This window comes from Heterocephalus glaber, unplaced genomic scaffold (assembly GCF_053883595.1).
Source record: "Heterocephalus glaber isolate CG9 unplaced genomic scaffold, H.glaber_assembly_v1.0 deba00001553, whole genome shotgun sequence".
Lineage (NCBI taxonomy): Eukaryota > Metazoa > Chordata > Mammalia > Rodentia > Bathyergidae > Heterocephalus > Heterocephalus glaber.
In genome coordinates this window covers 29879491-29903546 of record NW_028258344.1, presented here as the reverse complement: position 1 = coordinate 29903546, position 24056 = coordinate 29879491, and the positions used below count along the sequence as shown (strand labels likewise).

General features: G+C 38.6%; 1 protein-coding gene across 3 annotated transcripts in view; it reads right to left on the bottom strand.

Annotated features, from left to right (window-relative positions):
• Positions 1–14257, bottom strand: part of Cpne3 (copine 3) — a 54647-nt gene extending 40390 nt beyond the window's left edge. For 2 of the 3 annotated variants that reach the window (XM_004841966.4, XM_021255967.2), the window contains exon 1: positions 13665–14257. The gene's annotated coding sequence lies outside the window, so the exon portion shown is untranslated. Of the gene's footprint in view, positions 1–9306; positions 9856–13664 lie in introns of those variants that run through there. The other variant, XM_087190557.1, reaches the window with a different exon arrangement.
• Between the last annotated feature and the right edge of the window lie 9799 nt (positions 14258–24056).

Genomic DNA, 24056 nt, shown 5'->3' with positions numbered 1-24056 from the left:
GATTCCAGACCAGTCTGAGCAATGCAGTAAGATTTTATCTCAAAATAAAAGGTTTTTCTGAAAGGAGGAGAGGGCTTGGGATGTAGCTCAGAGGTAGAGTTCTTTCCTAGCATGCCTGGGGCCATGGGTTTGATTTCCAGCATCACAAGGGGAAGAAAGTGTTAAGTGGTAAAATACATAGGTGCTGGGAGCACTGTGCTGTAGATCACTACAGTCAGGCCTAACTCGCCTCTTTTTTTGGATGAGGTAGGGCCCCATGTGGAACGAGGAACAAGCATCTTGTTCACTTCCTCCCGAAGACAAGGCAGGGCCCCAAGGAAGTAGAACAGGCCTGGCCGAGAAAAGGACTATCTTCCTAGAGAAACATCAAACATTATCTCCTGCACACCATAGCCACTCTCTCTATTTTAATCAGCCAGCCCCTTTTGTGCAAAAGACACTAAGGCAAGGAGAAGGCAATGAAGCAGTCAGAGGAGAATTAACAGTGCAGGTGAGACTTGTACTGCTTGGGCTCTGAAGGACTCAATTTGAACATGGGACGTGGGAGACAGCACAGAGCCAAGAAAGATAAGAGACATTAGAAGGCACAGTGAAGACATCTCATTACATGTCACAAAGGTGAGTTATGTAGAGGAACTCAAAGCTGGACAAGCTCAGGGGGCAAGTTTAGAGTATCCTGAGAGCCAGCCTCAAGGAGTAGGTGAGTGGGTACAAGGTTCTACTGCAAGATTATAAACTGGAGGTGATGGAACAAAATGGGTTATATAAAATGTCACTTGTCAAATATTTTCTAATTCTACAATGTTTTACATGTCACAGTGCTGTAGCATGACTGCAAAAAGATCTCTTTAACAAGCCATAAACAAATACAGAATTCAATACTAAAATGAGCAGTCTTCATACCATACAATTCAGAAGATTAGTGTTTTCTTTCTAGACATACATAAGCAGCAGAGAACGTCTGTATTAATAGTGTTAATATAATAGTGACTCCTTTTCATCTTGATTTATTATTTAAAAACTAAAAGTACTAAAAACATAACAAGAAGCAAGAATTGTTAAGGAAGCAGAAAAACCACAACCACAAGAAGACAGCCCAGTTGGAAAATATCCACATCCATGAATCTCTGACACACTGACACTGAGCCCTCATCTGCAATCTTTTTGTCCTTATTCTCTTCTCTGTCTTTTCCTAGTTCTTCTCTCTTCCTGCTCTCATTCTAGAAGCTGTGAGCATCACTTAAGGCTGTTAACTTGTGGTCCTTGTCCCCAGTTATCTCTCCTCTGACCTTATTGCTCTCAAGGCTTCCGGCATCTAGTTAGCATAAAGAGCAGTATCCCCAAATCTACATCCCTCACCCCTGCCTCTATATACAATTTTAGCTTTTCCCTTCTTTACACCTATTCATCTCTGGAGTATCCCTCTCCCTGATTTGCTCCTTCCTACTCAGTTCCCCCTATCACAGGCTCTAGAATGAGACCATTTGAATTTTCATCTGTTTGCTCCTACTTCTACTTTTCTCATCTATGGAAGGAAAATGACTGTCCCCATCTCAAAGAGTTGTGCAAACTGAATGAGTTAATATACTTAAATGGTGTCTAAGAACTTCAAATTTATTACTATAATTTCAGTGCTACTTGTCACCAGGTTTTAATCCTCTCTTACCTACCCCTTGTTTCACATTTTTATTACAACATTCCATGATGATTTTCCTGGTTATTCCAGTCCATCATGTTGCTTCTTCAAATTCTTGCTGCACTCACTAGTATAGAACGAGATCAAATATGGAGTAATGTATACCTGAGGTGAATCCTGCATCTGGTGTGAGCTGTGAAATGACATATATGTGACTTCAGCTACCTGAGCTGAGGTTTCCTCATCAGAAAAATGGAGATATTACAAGGAAATTTTTCAATCTAGCATGTGCCAGCCATCTTGTTTTTCCTTCCTAATATAGTCTATGGAATAAATAATAGTTGTAGAATTTTATTCTTTTGCATAAGGTACTTTAGAGTCTTGCAAGTAACATGTCAGTAGTAGACACCGAATGAGCAGAGTGTTAAAAACTCCCCAAGAACCATAAGGAGAGAATTCTGTACTAACCAACCTAAAAGTCTGTACATTTCTAAGGATGGGGAGAACTCAACAGAGAAAGCAGATATTTACATCCAAAATCAGTCCCACATTAAAGAGGGACAACATATCAGCAGAGCATCATTTCTTTCCCTAAAAATGCTTAAACAAAAGCTACAAAAATAGCATGCCAGGCACAGCAGATTATTGAGCAAATTGCTGACAGCTACATTACTGCACTGTTGCCAGGAAGCAAATCCCCTCTGCTGGCAGCATTCCCCTGGCTGTACCCTACCTTTCACTGAGAAGCCAATTATGGCGGAATGGCAAATGGAAGAAATCACATAAACAGTCAGATCTGGAACCTTAATGGCAACATTCCTTCCTTTGCTCCTTGCTCCTTCCTTTCTATCAATTACCCAGTTCATAAACCATAATGTTTGAAAAGAGCAATAGGGGGTAGATCAGTGGAAGAACACTTGCCTATTATAGGCAAGGCCCTGGGTTCAATCCCCAGCACTGCAAATAATAATGACAATAATAATAATAAAAGAGCAATAAGATACCTCATCTATAAATTAGGATGAGAGAAAATAAATGTTTTACACCCTTAAGTATGATTTGCCTATGATAAGGAACAGGCAGAAGAATATGTGAGCAACTAAAGAATAAGCCTATGTATTTCACTCCCCAACGACAGGATAGTAGAGGCAAAAACAGAAGTAGTCACTAGGATTAGACAACAGCTTCCCTACTATACTGGAAAACTGTCTGGTTCAAAGCACTCTCCTGAAAAGGGAATAACCCTTAGAAAAACTAACCATATCAAGCATTCTCCCAGTCACTCTAACTTTCTGAATCAACATTACAACACTGATTTTATAAACTTAAAAATTAAGACCTAATAGTTAAATTAGAGTCTGATATGTAAAATTAAATAGTCACTTACATGCTCTGGCTGAGTATCCTGAAGTCTTATCCGCTTTCTCTTTTCTCATCTCACCTTAAAGCTACTCTTAGATTTATTCAGTAAGGCTGTCATGGAGATTCTGCCTGCTGTAACCCCAAATTTCTCTCTAACATGGAGGTACAGACCCTTCCCTATATCCATAGTCAAAACCCTACTTCAGGTCTTCCATGTCTTGCACCTGCCTACTGTAATAATCCCCTACTAGGCGTCCCCCTCCTGCCAGTCGAGGCATCATTTTTTCACTACTGATTTCTCACTACTGGCCACGAAGGCCTACTATAGTACTATAAGCAAAGTCTGGAATTCTTGGCTTGGCCCACATCTGTCTCTAGCCTACCTGGTAGCTACATCTACCTCTCATAGTCCTTCACCATTCACTCCAAATGACAGTTCATCAGGAAAGCTGATGCTGATATCCTCTGAATTCTGTATGACACTGATCCTCCCCCCAATACTGTCATGTGGTTCATCATTTCTATTTACTGTTAGCTGAGACAATGACCAAGTTCCACTGCTTCTTCAAGTCTTCCTAAAGCGTTAGTCATACACAGTTGTTAGTAGGAAGAGCAATAACTTTGAAGTCAATGTTCATGGTACAAAATCCTTTCCCACCACTTACTCGAATGAATCACCTTTGCCAAATTATCAGTCTGAACCTCAATTTCCCCATCTATAAAATGGGAATTTAAAAACACCTGACAAGTGTGTTTGTAGCATACTCAGCATCTATTAGACATACTATGACCAGTAGCAACTATTTTACTAACTTCTCAAATAGTTTTCATTCATTGTCTCAGTACAAGTGGCTTATTTTTAAACAGTAAGACATAAAGCATCTTTTTCATCCTTGTTCATGAAGAACTTCTTGGAATAAATAATAAAAGAATCTCTGGAATTTACACAACATTAATTTGCCAAAGTGGTCAGCCCTGACTACAGAAATTTTCCTAAATCTTTTCAGAAGGGTTTGTTTGCCTGAGCTACTATTCCATGTAGGTGCATGAAGGGAGCATGGGCCAGGGTTAGTGACTCATCTGTACTAAAACAACTGAGAGGAAGAAGTGGGTGCCTGTCTACCAATGCTTTTAGGAAACATCCATCAGTCTTCAGTTACAAAATGAGGAAATTAGTGATGAAGGAAAAATTCTGAGATGTCCTAAATTTATAAAGCCCAAGGGTGGAGGAAGAGATAAGAGACACTAATCAGCTAAGAACCTGGGGCCAAACCAATAACAAACTGCTGCACATTCCTTCAGGTAAGTTGAAACCTTGTCTCAAAATCCCAGGAGCATGATCACTAAGACAATGCTTTTGGTTTACAACTCCAACTCCTACTTCTCTTATAGACAGCTCTCCTATCCCAAAACTTTGCCAATTCTGTCTCTAGCCTCTTTATCTATAGCCAATGTAGGTTCAATGTAAGTCGTTTATGCTTCCTTTGCTTAAAATTTTCATTTTAAAATATTATAGCTTTTTAGATCCAGCAGACATTTTTTTCAACTGCTACCTAGCCTAGCTGCTGGTGGCTCCAGGAAGCTGCCCCAGCACCAGTCATTTTGGTTGTTGCTGCTGCTGCTGGAGCTCAAACTCCGGGCCTCATGCATAGAGTGCTCTACTACTGAGCTACACCCCCATCACCCAGGACCAGTCCCTTCTATCTGGCTAGCACCTACTGTCGCTCAATAAGTCCTTTATTTCAGAAATCTCTTGGTCTGAAGAATTTCTATTTAAAATTGATTTACACTGGGGATTTAGTTCAGTGGTTCAGCCGCCTGCCTTGCAAGCGCAAGGACCTGAGTTCAATCCCCGGTACCAAAAAAATATAAATATAAATAAAATTGGTTTACGTTGTTAAAAATTTCAAGTCAGGTGTGGTGGCACAACCCTATGACCTAGCACTTGGAGGCCCAGATAGAAAGAAAGATGACAAGTTTGAGGCCAGCCTGAGCTACACAGCAAAACCGGGTCTCAACACCACCCACAAAAGAAAACAAACAAACAAACAACTTCATTGGTTTTACTTCTGGTTCTAAAACCATGATTCACTAACTGCTGTTCCATAGTGAACCCAACATGACCACTGCTGACTGTGAGCGATGGTGGCCTTAGGGCAGCTGGCAAAGGGCCCAGCAATATTAGTGGTTAACATTCCAAGCAGTGTTTCTCAGATTTTATTGCTCAGAACAATAAAAGTTATCCCCTTCAAAAAAAAAAAAATGTGGAAAGGTAGTATCTTATCACCAAAAATCTAAGAACTGCTACCATATTTGAAGGTCCAGGTCAAACTGATAAGTATACATTAAAAGGTTACTGTGGGGTCAGGGATTTAGCTCAGAGGCACCGCACCTGCCTCACAAGCACAAGGTCCTGAGTTGGATCCCAGTACCAAAAAAAGAGGAAAACAAAAAAGGTTACTGTGTAGCCATTATTATCCTGAGCACAGTGGCAAGATGATAAAGCAATAAATAGCTAATCATACTGAGGAGATCCTTCACTCAACAAGGGTTTACTGGACACTTTCTACATGTTCTAAACACAACAGAGGAGAGGATAAAAGCAAAACAAATATGTCTTTATCTATAGGTAAATAGAGTGCGCACTTCGGCAGCACATGAACTAAAATATATGTACATAAAAACAAAGTTAGGAGGTCCAGCGAGAGAGACAGCAATCAAAATACCCACACAGCTGAAGAAGACTCCTACAGGAAAGTTCTTATACTGAGGATTAAAACTGTATTCTCCTATAAAAGAACTTGCACTCATGTTGTCACTGAACAATGGATTTTTTTTTTAACCCTCAAACTTAAGGAGGGGGTTTGAGAGGAAAGGGGAAAAGGACAGTTATAATTCCATAATCTGAATAGTTTTTATTTTTTCCAGAATTTTCAAAGCTCTTTCAACTAATATCTCTGAATCTTACAAAAGTTGTGTCAGTTGGGCAGAATAAGGATTATTATCCATATACCATTGCTATGACTATAATGTTAAGCATGCAAATATCTCAACTGATTTCCCTGGCACATCTTAATAATTTCACATTGTTAATTTTCAAAACAAAACATAATGTTTAAGAAAAAAATGACTTTCTCAAAAAGATGTTAGCACCCAGATTTTTCCCCCCATACTAAAATACTTTCGATCTCTAATTAATAAGTCTCTAATTAATATTTACTTAGTTAAATAGCAATATGTTCTAATTGGTTTCCTTATGACTTGTCAGTGTATCGAATGTAATTTTTAACCTGACAGAAATTAACAATGAAGCAGCATCTTAAAAATTATAAGGTAATACTTAGGCTATAATTACTAATATCTCTTAAACAAATGGAACCAGAATAACAACAGTTTGCCAAAGGAATGGAAGAATTGAGATGGCTTATATTTCTATCAACAGCAGTTACTCTTCAACATAGCCCACCAGCTATCCCGCTCAGAGAGCATTTTATCTTGCAGGGTGTCTCCACCCACACAGGTCTGCCATGCAGGTACAACTTAGAGCAGCAACATTTACTCTCTCGGACAGACTGCACTGAATACCCCAGCTGAGGGTGCAACTCAGTGAGAGAGCTAAGCATGTGGTCCTGAGTTCAATCCACCACACCAAAACAAAAATGTAAATAGACTCTAAGAGGAAAAATCGTACATTAAGTCAATCTGTATTTAGTAAGAAAGTATGCCCACAGGTTTTTGTTTTGTTTTCTTAATCCCTGCCACAAGATATTAAGCATGGGAAAGGAAAAATCAGGTCAAGCACAAAAACAGAGAAAAGGATATATTTTGTGTGTGTGTATGCGTGTGTGTGTGTGTGTGTGTGTGCGTGTGTTGTACTAAGAATTGAACTAGGCCTCATATACTCTGGGCAAACACTCTACAAGTGAACTGTATCCCCCAGCCATACATACACACACACACACACACACACACACACGTAGCTTTTGTTTGTTTTTGTGGTACTCTGAATTGAACCCAGGGCCTTTATGCTGAGCTACATTGCCATATCTTTTCGGCTTGTTTTTTTTTTTAACTTGGAGACAGGGTCTTGCTAAATTGCCCCCAGGCTGGCACCTCAAACTTGGAATTCTCCTGCTTCAGCCACCCAAGTAGTTGGGATTACAGGCTTACACACACCACAACTCCTGGAAACATGTTTGCTTTCAATATTTAAAAAAAAAAAGGACAAACAGGAAGAATCAGGAGTGCCCTGGTTCTGTGTCAGACCCACCACAATGGTGGGCCAGTGGGCAAGCACTGCAACTCTCCAGACCTTGGCTTTTTTTCATTGTTAAATCTAAGCATTGAGTCAAAGCCTTTAGGTAAGAACTCCTAAGGTCTCTTCCAGTTTTCTTTTCTCCCTTCTCTCTCTCTCTCTGTCTCACTTCCCAAGTGCTGGGATTAAAGCCATGTACCAGTTAATGTTTTTCCAGTTAATGTGCTATGAGACTAATTTTACTACAGAAAACATAAAACTTGCTTAGGAAGTGGTACTAAAATTAATAGGGTTACTTTTCAGGATATATATAAGAACCAAAGGATGAAAACAAGGAAAAGGAGAAAGTTTTCCAAACACAGCCTCCATCTCCCACTAACAAAAAAAGCTCTATATGAAAAAAAAAATCTAGATACTTTCCCACTAGATAGATACCTTTGCTTCAAATTTTGATTAAATTCTCAGATGACTTGAAAAAATAAATCTCTTCAAAAAACAACACTTAGGGTCCAGTCTATTAGGGAGATGCAGCATAACAAGGAATCCAAAAAATCTACATTAAACTGTTACGGTGTGTCTAGATGTCCCCCATAGTCTCATGCAGTTGTAGGTGGGGCTTTTCAGAGGTGGCTGAATCCAGAGTGTGTGACTGATTCATAGTGCAATGCTGAGCTCAAGGGCACTAGGATTAAGGGTGTGAGTGTTACCCACCCGAAGTAGTCTGGATAAGATAAAAGGCCAAAAAAAATGATGCTGTTAAATTCCCCTGTTGCTTCTGTTACAGTGTGGGCACCACAGACTGCTTCTTGTCTGTGATGCCCCTCTGCCATGTGCCACCTGCCTTGGAGCCAACTGATTATGGACTGAAACCTCTACAAACTGTGAGCTAAATAAACCTTTCCCCTTTAACTTTGGGTGTTGGGTATTTTGTCTCAACAATGAGAGACAAATTAATAACACACAAGCTCAGTATTTATCATGGCAACAAAAGAAATCAAATTCTGGAAATCATTTTTTAAAAATGTTGCCAGGAGCTGGGATGTAGCTTAGTAGCAGAGCGTGTGCTTAGAATGAGCAAGGGCCTGGGTTCAATCCCCAGCAACACCACGAAAATAGTTTCCAGATTGTTGAATTACTATGAGTAAAATCTAAATAGTGATACTCTTGCTGGTTTTTGGACACAAAGAATTGGGGAAAGTAGGAGTTAGTACAAAAGTGTTGAGCCTAGGTCATTCTTACTTTAAAAGTAAGATAAGGATAATATACAATTTCACCTTGTCCTTAAGGCTGCAAAGTGATCGATCAACCAAGGCTCCTTCCTTAATTTCTCTAGAAAAATCCTGAAGACATATTATTCTATTCCCTGATTCACTGCAGGCTACAGAGTCGACTTCATATGTATTTCAGGTTATACTCTTTTTCTAATCCTTTGGTTAATGTATATATACACATTTTAGAAATAGCATTGATTAGATTTTCAAGCCTATCAAAGGAACAGTTCATTATAGGTTCATGGAGTGAGGTATTAAAAGTCAGAAGCAGGGCCAAGATTTAGCTCAATGGTGCTACCACCTGCCTTGCAAGCGCAAGGTCCTGAGTTCAATCTCCAGTAACAAAAAAAAAAGTCAGAAGCAGTGACAACATCTCAGTATTGTCTCACTTTAGAAATAAGCATTGTGGCAAAGTTGGCTATGAAGAACATCATTACAAAATGAATAAACTTTTCCTCCTCAATGAAAATCAGAGTTGCTTCCCATAACTAAAAACCTCAGGATGCTCAGTTGAAAAGTTTTAAAATCGTAAGATCTCAGTAAAGCTACTGGCCAGCTGTGCAGCAGGCTGTCTAGAGAATTTATTAAGGCACCTCAATCTGCCGGGACCTAAGGCCCTTCATGAACAGCACTTTAAGAACTCTCTACCTTCTGCAATCTTCTAGATGTTGAAAAAGCCATCAAAACTTTTCACTTGCCCTAGTGTCTTAGTTACTGTCTCATTTTGGGGACAAAATATTCATACCCACAAGTTAAAAGAGGAAAGATTTATTTTAGCTCACAGTTTGTAGAGGTTTCAGTCCATAGTTAGCTGGTTCCAAGGCAGAGTGGCATGATATAGAAGCATGGCAGAGAAATAGTTCATGGCATGGCAGGCAGGAGACAACAAACAGCGACCCTTCCTTTCCCTTTTTATTCCATTCAGGTTACAAGCCTATTGGTTGGTGCCACCCATACCCAGGGTGGATTTTCCCCATCATCCACAACCAGAACTATGCTAAACCAATCAGTGGACTAATCCAATTATCACATCCATAATCCAGTTTCACATATCCATGATCCAGCCACCTCCTAAAACCCCCATCTATGAGAACATGAAGCTTTGAGGGGACATCTAGATAGAAGCCATAATACCTAGTATCCACCACACCCTAAAACTAAATGCATGTTTTCCAAAGCTTCGTTCCCTCTCTTCTCTTCTTAGCTGGGCATGTATAATATTTAACTGGGCAAGATGGGCATTTCATGTTTTGTCACTATGTGCTCCTCTCTAGTTCATGGTGAACAATAATATGAAAACTGCATCAGTTTAAGGCTGCAACAACTACTTTATTCTCAAAGTTTAAAAATAAAAGTTTATAAAACTGGCAATATGGCTCACTGGTAGAGTTCAGGCTTAGCATCTCTAGAACCAAAATAAATAAATAGTTAAATAATAATAAATAATAAGAGTTTGTATACTGTATTAAGAATGTTGAAATGTTTACATATTTTCTGATTTCAAGAATAGTGGTGTCATGGTTGCTTAACACACACATTTCAACTAGTTTTAACTTTCTGGGAAACTCTTTTTATAGTTTCTAATCATGAACAGCTCAATATTTCATGCAACACTCATTCAACAAATACATATGAACTACCAACTATGTCTCAGGGACTATTCTAAGGTGATAGGGAACCAACAATGAATAAAATAGACAAACCTCCCTGACCTTAAGAAGTTACACTATAGATAGACACTAATAGAGATTTTAAAAACAATAGGTACTATGTCAGGTGGTAGCATTAAAGAGAAAAAGCAGGAAAAGGGAGCAAGCAATATTGAAGATGGGGTGCAATTTTAGGTATTTTATAAACTTTTAACAACACTATCAGGAGATACTTGTAGTTTCGATTTTTACTCTTTTTAAGAGTGAAAGAAATTTTGATCCCTAAACAGACGGAAATGTAGACCAACAAGTTTCTCTTTACATTTGCAAGATATCTAATTTATATGTATTATCACCTGAAAGTCTAAAGGCATAGTAAACTAGAAGCTTCAAATACTGGGTGAGCCTGATGACACAACGTAGTAACCACAATGAAAATTTGGTAAATTTCACAGGAACTAGATATCATATATCCATTTGGTAAGAGGACATTACAAATGATTTACTAAAGTGATTGCACGATATTTCCTTTCATTTTGCATGGGGAAATTGTATTTACCTAATGCAAATTGGTGAATTTGACCATTGCATTGATCAACTTTAATGTCTTTTTAAAGTTATTATTGCATTCTGTTAAGTTGTTATATGTAAAAAGAATGAAGACCCTCTCCAAAAGAATCCCAATATTACCCCCTAACCTTTCTACAAATAAATTTAAACCAGTATAGATGGCCTACAGGAAGTTATCTGAATCTTATCAAAGCGTATATACATAATAACTCCTTTTTATTACCACTATCAGAAACTTAAATAATGTTGGTAAATAAATCTATGATAAGTGGTAATTTAAACCTTCCCGGCCAATCTTTAGCAATTTTTTAACCCAATATCCTACCTAATTTTTTTAGATATTGACCTCATAATAACATAAAGGAAAAACACCGGCAGGAAGGAAGCCAGATTGTAAGGTAAAAGTAATAGAAGATACATGATAGGAATGCCCTATTTTAGACTCCCCAAGCTTACTGTGTACACTAATGGAAGTGGCATTGATGCTTACTGAAAGATCCACCCAAAATATCATGCTTTGATGGGCAGTGATGGTTCATTATAAATCTCTGAAGGTTACAATGATCTAAAATTGCTTTCAACATCCAACATTAACTTTCTTAATTTTGCTAACAAGCATACTTTCTAACATAATAAATTAATGATGAGAGAAAGTTTAGGGAAACTATAAGTACTAGAAAGACTGAAACAAAAAAAAAGAGGGCAAAGTATAAAACTATACCAAAAATTCACAGGAAGTGCTATCAGGACCCAGTATAAACTGGGTGTCTAAGCAGATTTCAGGGCAGTAGAAATGGCATTATAAAAAGTCTTAATAAAATCTTGTTTTATTTATTTATTTTGCAGTGCTGGGCATTGAAGCCACATGCTTCCCTCATGCATGTACTGTACCACTGAGCTCCAGCCCCAGCTCAAAACATATTTTAAGATATGTAACTATTCATCATGTAAAGGTACAAGATCCCAATGATGAATGTAACTGTATTATATACCTGAAATGTACCAATAAACTAAATGGGGGGAAAAAAAGATGTACAATTATTAGATTGCCTTGAATTTATGTAGAAATGACAACCATTGTCTTTAAAGTGTTGAGTTATAGAATTAGGAGAGGTGTCCTGTCATTAAGGTACCCTTAGAGGCAAAGAATCCTTCTGTTTTCCCCATCTTAGAGCCGCCTCTTCTTCCCGGGATAGATGGGAGAGAAATCTTGAGAGAGAACTGAACATTTCATTGTGGGGTTTGTGCCAAGTGCCTTTTAATCCATAAAGATCTGAAATTCAATTCCACCTCATAGTCAGAGAGCCTCAGCATAGTCCAATCCTGGACAATTTCTGCTGTGGAATTTTTCAGCCCAGAGTGAGATGCATTTTCCCGATTCATCAGCCATGCCTTTTTAAATTTTTTCACAAAGGTAAAAAGTGGCCCTGAGGACCACAGATTAATGCCTGAGACATCCACCGCCGTCACATATGTCATTCGATCTCAGTTCCCTATTCTTTTCTTATCATTTGTTATTTCCCTCTGGCCTATGTTCTAGACCTGTCCAGGTTTTGTTTGGCTCTAGGAGGTAGCAGTAAGGGCTGGAGTTTGCTAACCCCAATTAATGACAACAGCAGGATGTATGTGTCAGGCACTTTGCTAAATGTTTTACGAATATGATTTTATTTAACCCTTATAGCAACTCTGTAACTCTGTGACATACTTGGTATTATCTCTATCTAACAAATGTAGAAAGAGACCCTAAAGGTTAAGTACTGCCAAGGTCAGATAGCTAACAAACCTGAAACCATAGATTTGAAACCTAGATACGTCTTATCCCCCAAAATAATGTTCTTTTATATTAAGCCATAAAGTTTCTGCTCTAAAATATTACAGGTCATAACTTCAATCCCAATACTACCACTTATCACACTCACATGTATGATTTGGTAAGTTATTCGGTCTGAATTTCACGGAGTGTGAGACAGAGTAACAATACCACTTAAGTTTATAGTTGTGAGCACTATTATCTTTTTTTTTTCCTTTGCTGGGTCTCGAACTCAGAACCTATAGCCAGAATTTATGCAAGCACTCTAGGACTAAGCCTACGGCCTCAGGCCCCGGTTGTGAGCATAATTAAATGAGCTTACACATATAAAACTTGGGTAGCACAGTAGTGGAACACTGTAATCAGTAATGGCTATATTTAACCTCGCTCTTCCCTCCAACTCATTTTCCATTATAGAAGCAGCCACTAAAATACACTAAGGAGAAGCAAAAGTTGTAGACAGCCATTAAGAGCCTCAAGAGCAACGTTAATGGTCAGTTTGCTCGGTCAAGTTTCAGGCACTGCAAAATAAACGCAATTGCACTTTCTCTGTGCCTCTTGTGCATTGAGGCCAAAGCACCAGACAGAATTTCTAAACTGAAAGTTAACAGCAGCTGCTAGCACCGCTCCCAGCGGTGTCCTCGCTTTATTCCGAAATCAGTAACCTTCTCCACGTCACCTGTAGCTTCCACCTATGCAATATGCAGCACATCCCGTTCACCGGGCTTTCCTTTCACCAAGAGTGTGGTGTAGGGACCCGTCCCTCTCTCCTAGGCGGTGATTTCCGGCCGGCCACCTTCCTCTGGGCCACAGCCCCCTGCCCGTCCCCCGGAGGCCGACTCGGTGCACAGCCCGCCCAGGTGCGCGAGCTCCAGGCCCTGGCGGCACTCGCGGCCCAGACCTGAGCCCCGAGCCCGCCGCCCAGCCCAGCCCGGTCAGGCCGCGACCCCGCAGTCGGCGGCTCCCGAGCCCCCAGCGCGCCCCGCCAACCCCGGCCCAGGGCGCTCGTCCAGCCGGCCCAGGAGGGCCCCGGCAAGAGGAGCCTGGGGCCCAGATCTCCCAGCAGGGCCACCCTCCTCCCCAAGAAGCCAAACCGGTCCCAAGCACTCACACGCCTGTCTTCTGGATGGAGTCCTGAGGGCGACGGCCAGGCCGACTGCGTCCTCCAGCTGGCGGGGCAGCGGTGGTTTACAGGAACCGGGGGCTGCAGGGGAGGGGCGGGGCCTGTTGCGCTCCGCCCACTCCTTCCCGGGCCACGTCCCCCTCTCAGGCTGCTCTTCTTGGTGCTTTGCAGGTTGGCGTTTAAAATTGCACCGGGGAACTCGCTTACCGAAAACCCAAAACTGACTTTCGGCATTAAAATTAAGTTGTTTGCCTCATTAAAATAAATTCCTAAAGGCTAAAAGAATTAAAATATTTGAGGACATCTATCTATACCACCACGGAACCGAGAAAATCCCAGCATGGATATAATAAAATACTCGCTATTTACCATACTTTAGAGCGTTTTCAGTGTGCGTCCCCGGGATCTTTTTACAGCCTTAATTTCATTTAAACCTCACAATATTTTTGTGACGCATTTAGTGCCTTTATCCCCATTTTAAAAATGAGAAAGCTACGATTGGGTAACGGGAGATTCGTTAGCTAATTGACCTGTTTTGCTAAAGGCAGAATTTCTACTAACTACAACCTCAACTGGGCGTAGTGGCGCGTGCCTGTAATCTCAGCACACGGAGGCTGAGGCAGGAGAATCGTAACTGGATAACTTAGGGAGACTCTGTCTCAAAAAAAAAAAAATTAAGAAAGCCAGGTTCAGTCCCAGTACCACCGAACACACACGCACACGTAGAGCGCAGCACTAGCCCATCCTGCTATTCATCCAAACAATCCACAGTGGAGTATATTACTACACTTGACTGCTTGAAAATTAGAATTTCTACCCAAGAAAATAGAAACAAAATCTATAGGCAAACACATTGGAAATAATATTTTCCATAAACTATCAGAGTTAGTGCCTTAAGTTCACTTAAATTGATGGGGGTAGCAAGAAGTACCTAATAGAAAAATGAGCAAAGGATAATTTTTTAAATTGTAGAAGAGACAGAAAATGAAACAAATGAAGAAATTCAAACATTCCTAAGTAAAAACTTCACTCGTAATCCAAAAAGTGTAAACTAAGCATTTTAGAAATCATATCAGTGCAAGTAAGGATTCATTCATTCAACAAACACACAATGTGTGATGCATTGTCCTAGATTTATGGTAAATCAATGAGCAAGACAGGTAGGAGCTTCTGTCCTAGAGAAGGAACATAAGTTATTAAAGACAAAAGAGACGTCAGATGACAGCTGGTGCCATGCCGAAAGTAAGGCCAGGTGTTTTGATAAAGGACTTGAGGATAATGAATACTTACATTGGAGGACACCAAGGAAGACCTTTCTCTTGAAGATGGTGTTACTTGATCTGAGACTTGAAAAATAAAGGTCAGGGACAGAGGAAAGGTAACAGGCAAAAGAGTACCAAATTGGGAGCACAGAAACCCAGCCTACGGGGCCAGAGTAGAGTGGAGAAGTGGGAGAAGTGTTTGACTGACTGATGGATTGATTGATTACTATAGACTGCTGGTTTTGTTTTCAATTTTTAAAAAGTTTTTATTAGGTTGTGTTTGCAGTACATAATGATTACATTCATCATGGGGAGTTGGTACATGCGCATAATTCATCTTAATTCTTCTTTCATACCCTTCTCTTCCCCTCCCTCCCCACTTCCAAGATTGCTGGTTTTGCCAGGCATGATGGTATATGTCTGTTATCCGGGAGGCTGAAGCAGAGGATTGCAAATTGGAGCCTAGCCTAGGCAATTTAGCAAGACCTTGCGTCAAAATAACATAAAAAGAGCTGGGACGTAGCTCTAGGTGAAGGCTCTGGGTTCAATACCACACACCCACTCACATACACAAACACACATAAACACACACCCTGCTGTTTATCTTTTAAATTCTGGTTTTATATTTAAATGAAACTCCTTAGGTACCACTGACTTAATTGCAAGTTCAAACTTTCCAGAACACATAGTATCCATACCTAACCTTCAAAACTTTTATCTCTGCTAAAGCAGGGAAAAGAGACAGGGGATGGTTTTTTACTTGTAATATCTAAAAAAGCAATGTATCACTTGCATACATAAAGCGTAGCTATTCATTATGCTTATTCATTCTCCCAAGTGGCCTAAATCCCATTCAATGTTTGTTCTCATCTATTTGCCTACTAATTCAACGTGCATTAACCAGCTTCAGAGCTCTACAGATAAAAAATAAGTATGAGATTTAATACCTGGTAGAAATTAAATGCATGCTAAATTGAAGGAGATACTCACAAAATACCTACATGTTATAACTTATGGGCTGTTCCTTCTTCACCCCTTTGATTTTTGTTTCTCGTATTACAGTTTTTAAACACTGGAGTGCCCCAGGGCTTAGTCCTTGGACTCAACTTTTTTTTTCTATCTTCATTCATGTCTTTTATTACCTCACTGAGTTTCAGAGTTTTGATTTCATCTATATTCTTTTTTATTCAGTTTTTTTATTAGTATATGTTTGCAGTACAAAATGATTACATTCTTAGGAAGAAGTTGGTACATGTCCATAACACATCTCAATTCTTTTTTTATCCCCTTCCCCTAAAGTCCCCTCCCCTTGCCCTCCATTTCTCCATTTGCAAAGGATCTAGCTTCTTGTTTCCTATTATTTTTTATTTTGCTCTCTATTTATATTTTAGGTTTCTCATATAAGAGAAATCATGTTGTATTTAAGCTTGCATATCTGATTTATTTCATTTACCATTATAGTCTCAAGGTGCATCCATTTTCCTACAAATGACTCAAATTTATCTTTCTTTCTTGCAGAGTAGTACACTATTGTATGTATACTGCCTCAACCTGCACAGCATAGTTTCCAAAGCCAGGGAGAGCAGTGGGAGATGAAGAAAAGACAAAAAAGAAATCAAGATTATTCTTGATAGCTGGGACCAGGTGGGACCATAGCCTGATGAGCTACTGGTCACCTGGCAACCAGTGTGCTCTTTACTTATAGTGTAGGAAGACAGGGTAACTAGTGCCATGTGGCCCACATGGCCTAAGCTGAACGTGCTTGTCTCAAGATCCGGGCATGCACAGAAAAGGAACAAGGATACAGAATGTAACTGTCTCCTGGGCTGTGCCACCCAGGATCTACAATCTTAGTCAAACAGACTGACTCTACTCTATCAAGGAGAAAGGGAGTAGGGAAGAGAAGAAGGGCCATCTTCAAGCTCGGCCCGAGGGAATATACCACATTTTCCTTGTCCATTCATCTGTTGATGGACATATAGGCTGCTTCCAAGATTTAGCTATTATGAACTGTGCTGTTATAAACATGGGTATGTATGTATCACTGTAATATGATGTCTTTAACTCTTTCAGGAAGATACCTAGAAGGGGAATAACTGTGTCAAATAGGATTTCTATTTTTAGTTTTTAAAGGAATCTCCATACTGATTTCCATAATAGTTGTACTAGTTTACACTCCCATCAATGATGTAGAAATGTTCCTTTTCCCCTGCAGCCTCTTCAGCATTTGTTACTGGTTGATTTCTTGATGGTAGCCATTCTTTCTGGGGCATGATGGATTCTCAGTGTTGTTTTTATTTGCATTTCTGAATGGCCAGAGATCTTGAACATTATTTTCATATATTTATTGGTGATTTCATCTATATTCTTAAGGCTACCAAACTTCTACATCTTCCTTCTGAAACTCTAAATTCCAAGTGTCTATCCTACATTTACATACTGATTAGTTAGCAAATGTTCTACAACACATTACATCAAGTTTAGTGGCTTAAAACAGGAAGAGTGATTTACTATCTCAGATACCAATAGAAGCTATCCATAGAGGTTCAAAAATTGAGAAGTGGCTTAGCTAGGTGGATGTGACTCATCATCTCTCCTGGTGTTGGGTATTAGCTAGGGCTGCAGCCATCTTAAGCACCCTGTTCAGAAGCCTTGTGGAGAGGCTTGAGCTGAGGTTTCCCACTGACCGCACACCTTGCTAGCCACATGAGAGAGCCCATATGTGTCTACATCCTTCCATTTATTCTCAAAAGCAGTCAAAGGGTCCAGTTAAAATGTAAATTCGATCATGTCATAATCACATGGAGAAAATCAAAGTTCTTACAATTGCTTACCAGGCCCTGCACTACCTGGCTTCCATTTCCTCCCTAACTTTAAGTAGTCTCCTTGCTTACTCTGTTCCATCTATGGTAGACTTACTGTTCACCATCTTTCCACAGCAGGCTTCCCTATGCCCTTTCCTTTTTCCTTACATGAAATGCTTGGCTTCTGAATATGTTCATGGCTCACTTTTTCTTTAAGTCTTTAATCAAATGTCCTCCTGAGTGAAATCTTTTCTGACCATCATCATCATATTTAAAATTGCAATGCCAGGGCTAGGGGTGCAGATTACTGCTAAAGTACTTGCCTAGAACGCATGAGGCCCTGGGTTGAATCTCCAGCATGGCAAACAAACAAACAAACAAACAAACAAAAAAGTAAAATAAAATTGTAATGCCTCCACAGAACTGCACTCCATGTTCCTTTCTATTTTAATTTTCCTTATTAGCATTTATCACCATCTAACACATAGTTTATTATTTATCTTGTTTACTATGTTTCCTCAACTAGAGCATATACTATTCCTCTAAGAATTGTTTTGTTCACTGCATCTAGCAGAAATTACAGATAAACCATATGCAATATATATTTATGAACACATGGAGAAATTTTCCAAGGCTTTGTTATAAGTAAAAAGTCAGACATGGTCATTCATTTTACAGTATAATGAATTACACATTTTTATCAACTGTACCACCAAAATATACTATAGATTAACAATCACAAAAATGAAAATCAAACCATAAAATGTGCTTGGCATAAAGGAAATAAAAGTATATTTGGAGAAATCAAGAGAAGTTTCTCTGAGGTAGTGGCATTTTAACTGAGAGTAGACATTAGATAAACTGAGATTAAACAGACTTTAGTCAGGTAAGGAATGGGAGGGGTATCAGGTAGTGGAATTCAAAGGATTCCTGATAAAGAAAATATGTAGGGAAGGCTGAGTCTCAATGGAAGAAATAAATGATAGCATCGCTGAAATCTACTGTGGGAGAGGAGAGGAGAGACAGAGACAAAGACACAGAGAGAGAAAAAGAGAGAAGAGAATATGCATATACTAGAAATAAGGTTATGGAGACAGGGACAAGGTAACAGTGTAGACTTTGTGAGCAAAGTACAGGACACCGTGTCATAAAGGATTTAAAGCAGGGCAGTAACATGTTCTAATCTATCTCCTTTCCTTGAGGCACTGGGGAAAAAACGTAGGGCTTCACATATGCAAGGTAAGCCCATTGAAATATACCGAGTCTTCCACTTAGTTTTTTAAAAAGTTCCCATTTTACCAGATATGTTAGTGAATGCCTGTAATCCTAGTAATTAGGATTTCCAGTTGGAGGGCAGCTTGGGTTATATGATGAGGCTGTCTCAAAAGAAACAAATAAACAAACAAACTCTAATTTCAGGGTTTGTGTCTTAGTGTAGAATGTGTGCTTAGCATGTGCAAGGCCATAGGTTTAAGCCCTATAACAAAAACCAAAACTGGGCTGGGGATTTAGCCCAGTGGTTCCATCGCCTGCCTCGCAAGCACAAGGACCTGAGTTCAATCCCTGGTACCAAAAAAACAAAAATCTTTTTTTTTTTGGTACCAAGGATCAAACTCGGGTCCTTCCACTTTCAAGGCAGGCAGCAGAACTACTGAGCTAAATCCCTGGCCCCAAAACCAAAAATCTTATTTCCCAATTATAAGGCAAAATCACATCAGAAGCCTTATTATGTGGAGCCATGCAGAAGTACGTTACTTAATGTTCCTGCCAAGAAAGCATGGCCTAAATTGAATCATAAAAAAAATCATGCAGAAATAACCAGCCAAACTCAAATTGAGGAAGGCTGAAAACTAATTATTGTCTACTACAGCAAGCCGAGAAGGGTTGCCAGACAAAATATAAGATGTCCAGCTACATTTCAATTTCAAAGAAACAACAAATCAATTTTCAATATAAGTATGTTCCATGGAATATATTATTCTGAAAATCATTTGTGGGGGTTGAGGATGTAGCTCAGTGGTAGATTATCTGCCTAGCATGTGGAAGTCCCTGGGTTCAACCTCTGGTACCGCACAAACACAAAATTGTTGTTTATCTGAAATTAAAAATTTTCAGGAGGTCCTGTATTTATTTTAGCTAAATCTGGTAATTCTACACCTCAGGACAAAAGCACAGGTTATCCTCCCACAAAAAAAGAATTATCCAGCTCCAAATGTCAGTGCTGCCAAAATTGAGAAATTCTGCTGCAAACTGAGGAGACTGCATTTTAAAAATATTGATGTGAGGGCAGAGAAGCTCAGCTGGTCCCAGCACCCAGAAGGAAGCTCCCCTGCCGCCATCCCAAGCTCCTAGGGCAGAGAAGGTAAGTCGCGTGGGCACCAGAAGCACCCCCCCATGGAAATGAGAAGACACGTAAACAAGTCTCAAAAACAGACTTCTGGATCACCTACAGCAACCCCAAAGGGAAATGAGATGGAACAATCTGATACTCAACCACCTGGACTCTCTGAACTGGCAACAAAAGAGGATCTGGGAAAAATGAAATCAGAAATAATTACTCACATAACAGCAAAGATTTTGTTCATGGTGCAAGACATGATTAATAAATCTAGAGAGGACACAGATAAAAAACTAGAGGATCTGAGGAACATGATGGAATCCTAACATAGGAAACAAATGGAATCCATAAAACAGATACAAACAGATTTCCAAGAGATTAAAAACTCCATTGAAAGTCTGTGCAGCAGAATGAACCAATTTGAGGATAGAATTTCACATATAGAAGATAAGATTGCAATTAGTGAGGAGGAAAAGAAAAATTGCTTTAAAATTGTAAGGGATCATGAGAAATCAATCCAGCAGCTGCTAGACGATGCAAAGAAGAATAACATAAGACCGATTGGAGTCAATGAAGAAAGAGGAGAGACTGCAGATGACATAAAAAAACTCTTCACAGAAGTGATGGCAGAAAACTTCCCAAGGAGGGGAAAAGAACTTGACATACAGATAAATGAGGCATATAGGACTCCAGCTATCCTTAATCAAAAAAATCTACACATAGGCATATAATAGTTAGGATTCCAGAAATCCAACAGAAGAACAAAATTCTACAAGCAGTGAGAGAAAACAAACAAATCACATACAAAGGAAAGTCCATCAGAATCACAGCAGACTTCTGAATGCAAACCCTCAAGGCAAGAAGAGCTTGGAGTGATGTATTTCAAGCCCTAAAGGAAAACAGCCTCCAACCCAGATTGATGTACCCTGCAAAACTATCTTTCAAAATTGATGGAGAAATAAGATACTTTCATGAGAAAGAGCACCTCAGAAACTTCATGAACACCAAATCGGCACTACAAAAAATTTTAGACAATACCCTAGGAAAAGACAATGAGGATCACAACCCCAAGAAACCCAGCAGAATGAAACCATTGGGCATGACAAATTAAATGCAAAGGGAGAGAATCCAACAAAAAGAAAAAGTCATGACAAGGCTTTTAAAACTTTTAACTTCATCTCCCTAATGAGTGTATAATTCAATCTTATTATTGTACTGATTAGTATTTTTCTGATTCTAGAGTTGCACACCATTCCTTGTGCTATACTGGATATTTATCATCTTCTTATGTCTACTTTTTAATTGGGTTGTCTATTAATGGGCTGTAAGAGTTCTTTATATATTCTGATCATAGGTTATATGCATTGTAAACATGGTCTGTTTAAGGACTACTTTTCATTTTCTTAACGATGTCATTTAAAGTTCTAAATTTTGATGGAATCTCATTTATCAATTTTTTTCTTTTATAAATCATGTCTTTTGTATCCTAGGTAGTTCTTGCCTACCCTGAATTCATAAATATTTTCCCTTATAATTTCTTCTTAAAGTTTCATACTTTTAGGCTTTCTTATTTAGGTTCATAGATCCCTTCAAGTTATTTGCATGTATGGAAAAAAAGGGTTGAGGTTCATTTTTTATATATGGATACCAGGTGTTCTAGTGCTGTTTGCTGCAAACCACTATCTCTTCCTCAGCTCTTGAACTGAGTTTATAGTCTATAAAATGCTAATGTTAAATAATCTTTCAAAACTCAGTGGACCCTATATGTGTGGTTCTATTTCTAGATTCTCTGTTTTATTCAAATGATCTATATGTCTTTCCTTACACCAACACTGCCTTGATTACTGTAGCTTTAGAAGAAGTCTTAAAATTAGGCACTAAATGTCTTCCAACACTGTTTTGATTTTGTTTTTAACTTTTCTAGGTCCTTTGTACTCCTACATAACTTTTAAATTTCAATATCCAATTCTTCATTTATAGCAAGTATACACAGACCTGAATTTTTATATATACCTTGTGTTTTCTAATCCTGATAAATTCAAGTACAAGTTCTAGGGGCTCCTAGAGATTTCTTAGTATTTTTCCTGTAGATGATCATTTCATCTACATGCAAAGATTTTGCTTCTGCCATGCCAATCCTATCCTAGTTGTGTCATTTTATTGCCAGACTATTTTGGTGGGGACTAGGTTTCAAAGTTCAATAGACAGATAAAGGGTAAGCATATCTGCCCTTGTTCCCCACCTTAAGGAGAAAGCATTGTATCTTCTCCATTCATATAAGGCATTCTCACTGGAAATATGGAGTACATGTCTTTAATCTGTTGAGAAGGTTCTGTTCTACTTCTAGTCTCCTGATAGCTTTTACCATGAACAGCTATAGAATTTAGTCCAATACTTTTTCTCCAACTAGTGACAGGATCATATGGCTTTTTCCTTTCCTCTATTAAAATGATGACTTTTGGGGGTGGATCTTCCAATGCTGAATCAACACTGTCATCCCTATAACAAAACCACTTTCTACATACTGCCAGATCTGATTTCTAAGAGTTTGTTTTGTTAAACAAATTTCTATCTATGTTCATACTTTTTTCTTCTATTATCTTTATCCAGTTTTAGGATTAGCACAATATTGAGTTCCTAAAATGAGGGGAGAAGTGTTCCTTCTTTTTTCTGCTTTAATTGTTTGATATAATTTATCAGTTAAAATGTTTATGAGCCTGCTGTTGTCATATAGGTAGGTTTTCAAGCTAGGAATATACTTTCTTTAATAGGTGCTATACAAATTTTATATTTCCTCCAGAGTTAATTTCATTAATTTGTCTTCCAAGGTACTTCTTAGAAGTTGTCAAATTTATTTCAAAACAGATTTTTGTAATATGCTTTCTATATCCTTTTAAATTCTGTAATATCTGTGGTAATGTCTCCTAGATCTAAATATTGTAATTTAAAAAATTTATAACTGATGTTGTGTAACAGGAAGAAAAGGTCTAAAAGAGCAGGGGAGTTGGGAGGGGTAGGGGAAGAGAAAAAAGGGAAAGGAAAAAATATAAGAAGAGGAAAAAAAATGGAAACAAAGTCTTTGCAAATAGGGAAGGGTGGAGGGGGTGAAGGGAGGGCAAGGGAAGGGGAAAAAAAATAAGAACCAAGAGACTCATGGAATGGTACAAGATCCCAATGATGAATGTAACTGTATTTTATACCTAAAATGTACCAATAAAGTTAATGGGGGGGGGAGTAAAAAGAAAAAAAAATATTGATGTGAGATAAGACAAAGACTGAGGAACTGTTACAGTTTTAAAGAAACATGACAATTAAATGCACATATAATCCACATTTGATCTCAGATTGGGAAATAATTGGTATAAAGGATGACATAGGTCATCTATAAAATTTGTACATGAAATTTTGTCAACTTCAATTTCTTGAATTTAATAATTATACTGAGACTAAGAGAATGTCTTTGTTTCTGAGAGTGAAGTCATCATTCTTGTAATCTGTACTCAAAATGTTCAACAACCAAATGTCTACTTGGCTCTGCCCACCTTCTTGCTTGAAGGTATACTTTTTTCTATATCTGCTTAACAATAAACTCTGCCTATCCTTCTGAAAAAAAAATAATAGAAACATAATATGCACAGTATATGAAATATAAAGAAAGATAAAGCAAACTTGAGAAAATTAATAATGGCTGAATCTCAGTGAAAAGTTTATAGTTCTTATGACTTTTCTAAAGATTTAAAATGTTTTTAAAAATGAAATTTTAATTGAAAGTTCCCTAGAATGAGTGAAGGAAAAAGGCTAAAGTTCAGAAGAAGTTGGGAAGGAGAGCTATACATTTTCAAAAGTATACTTCAGAAACAAAACAGCCAGATGTGGTGAAACACCTGTAATCCCAGCATTTGGGAGGATGAGGCAGGAGGATAAAAAGTTAGAGTTCTGCCTGGACAACTTAATAAGACTCTATTTCAAAATTTTA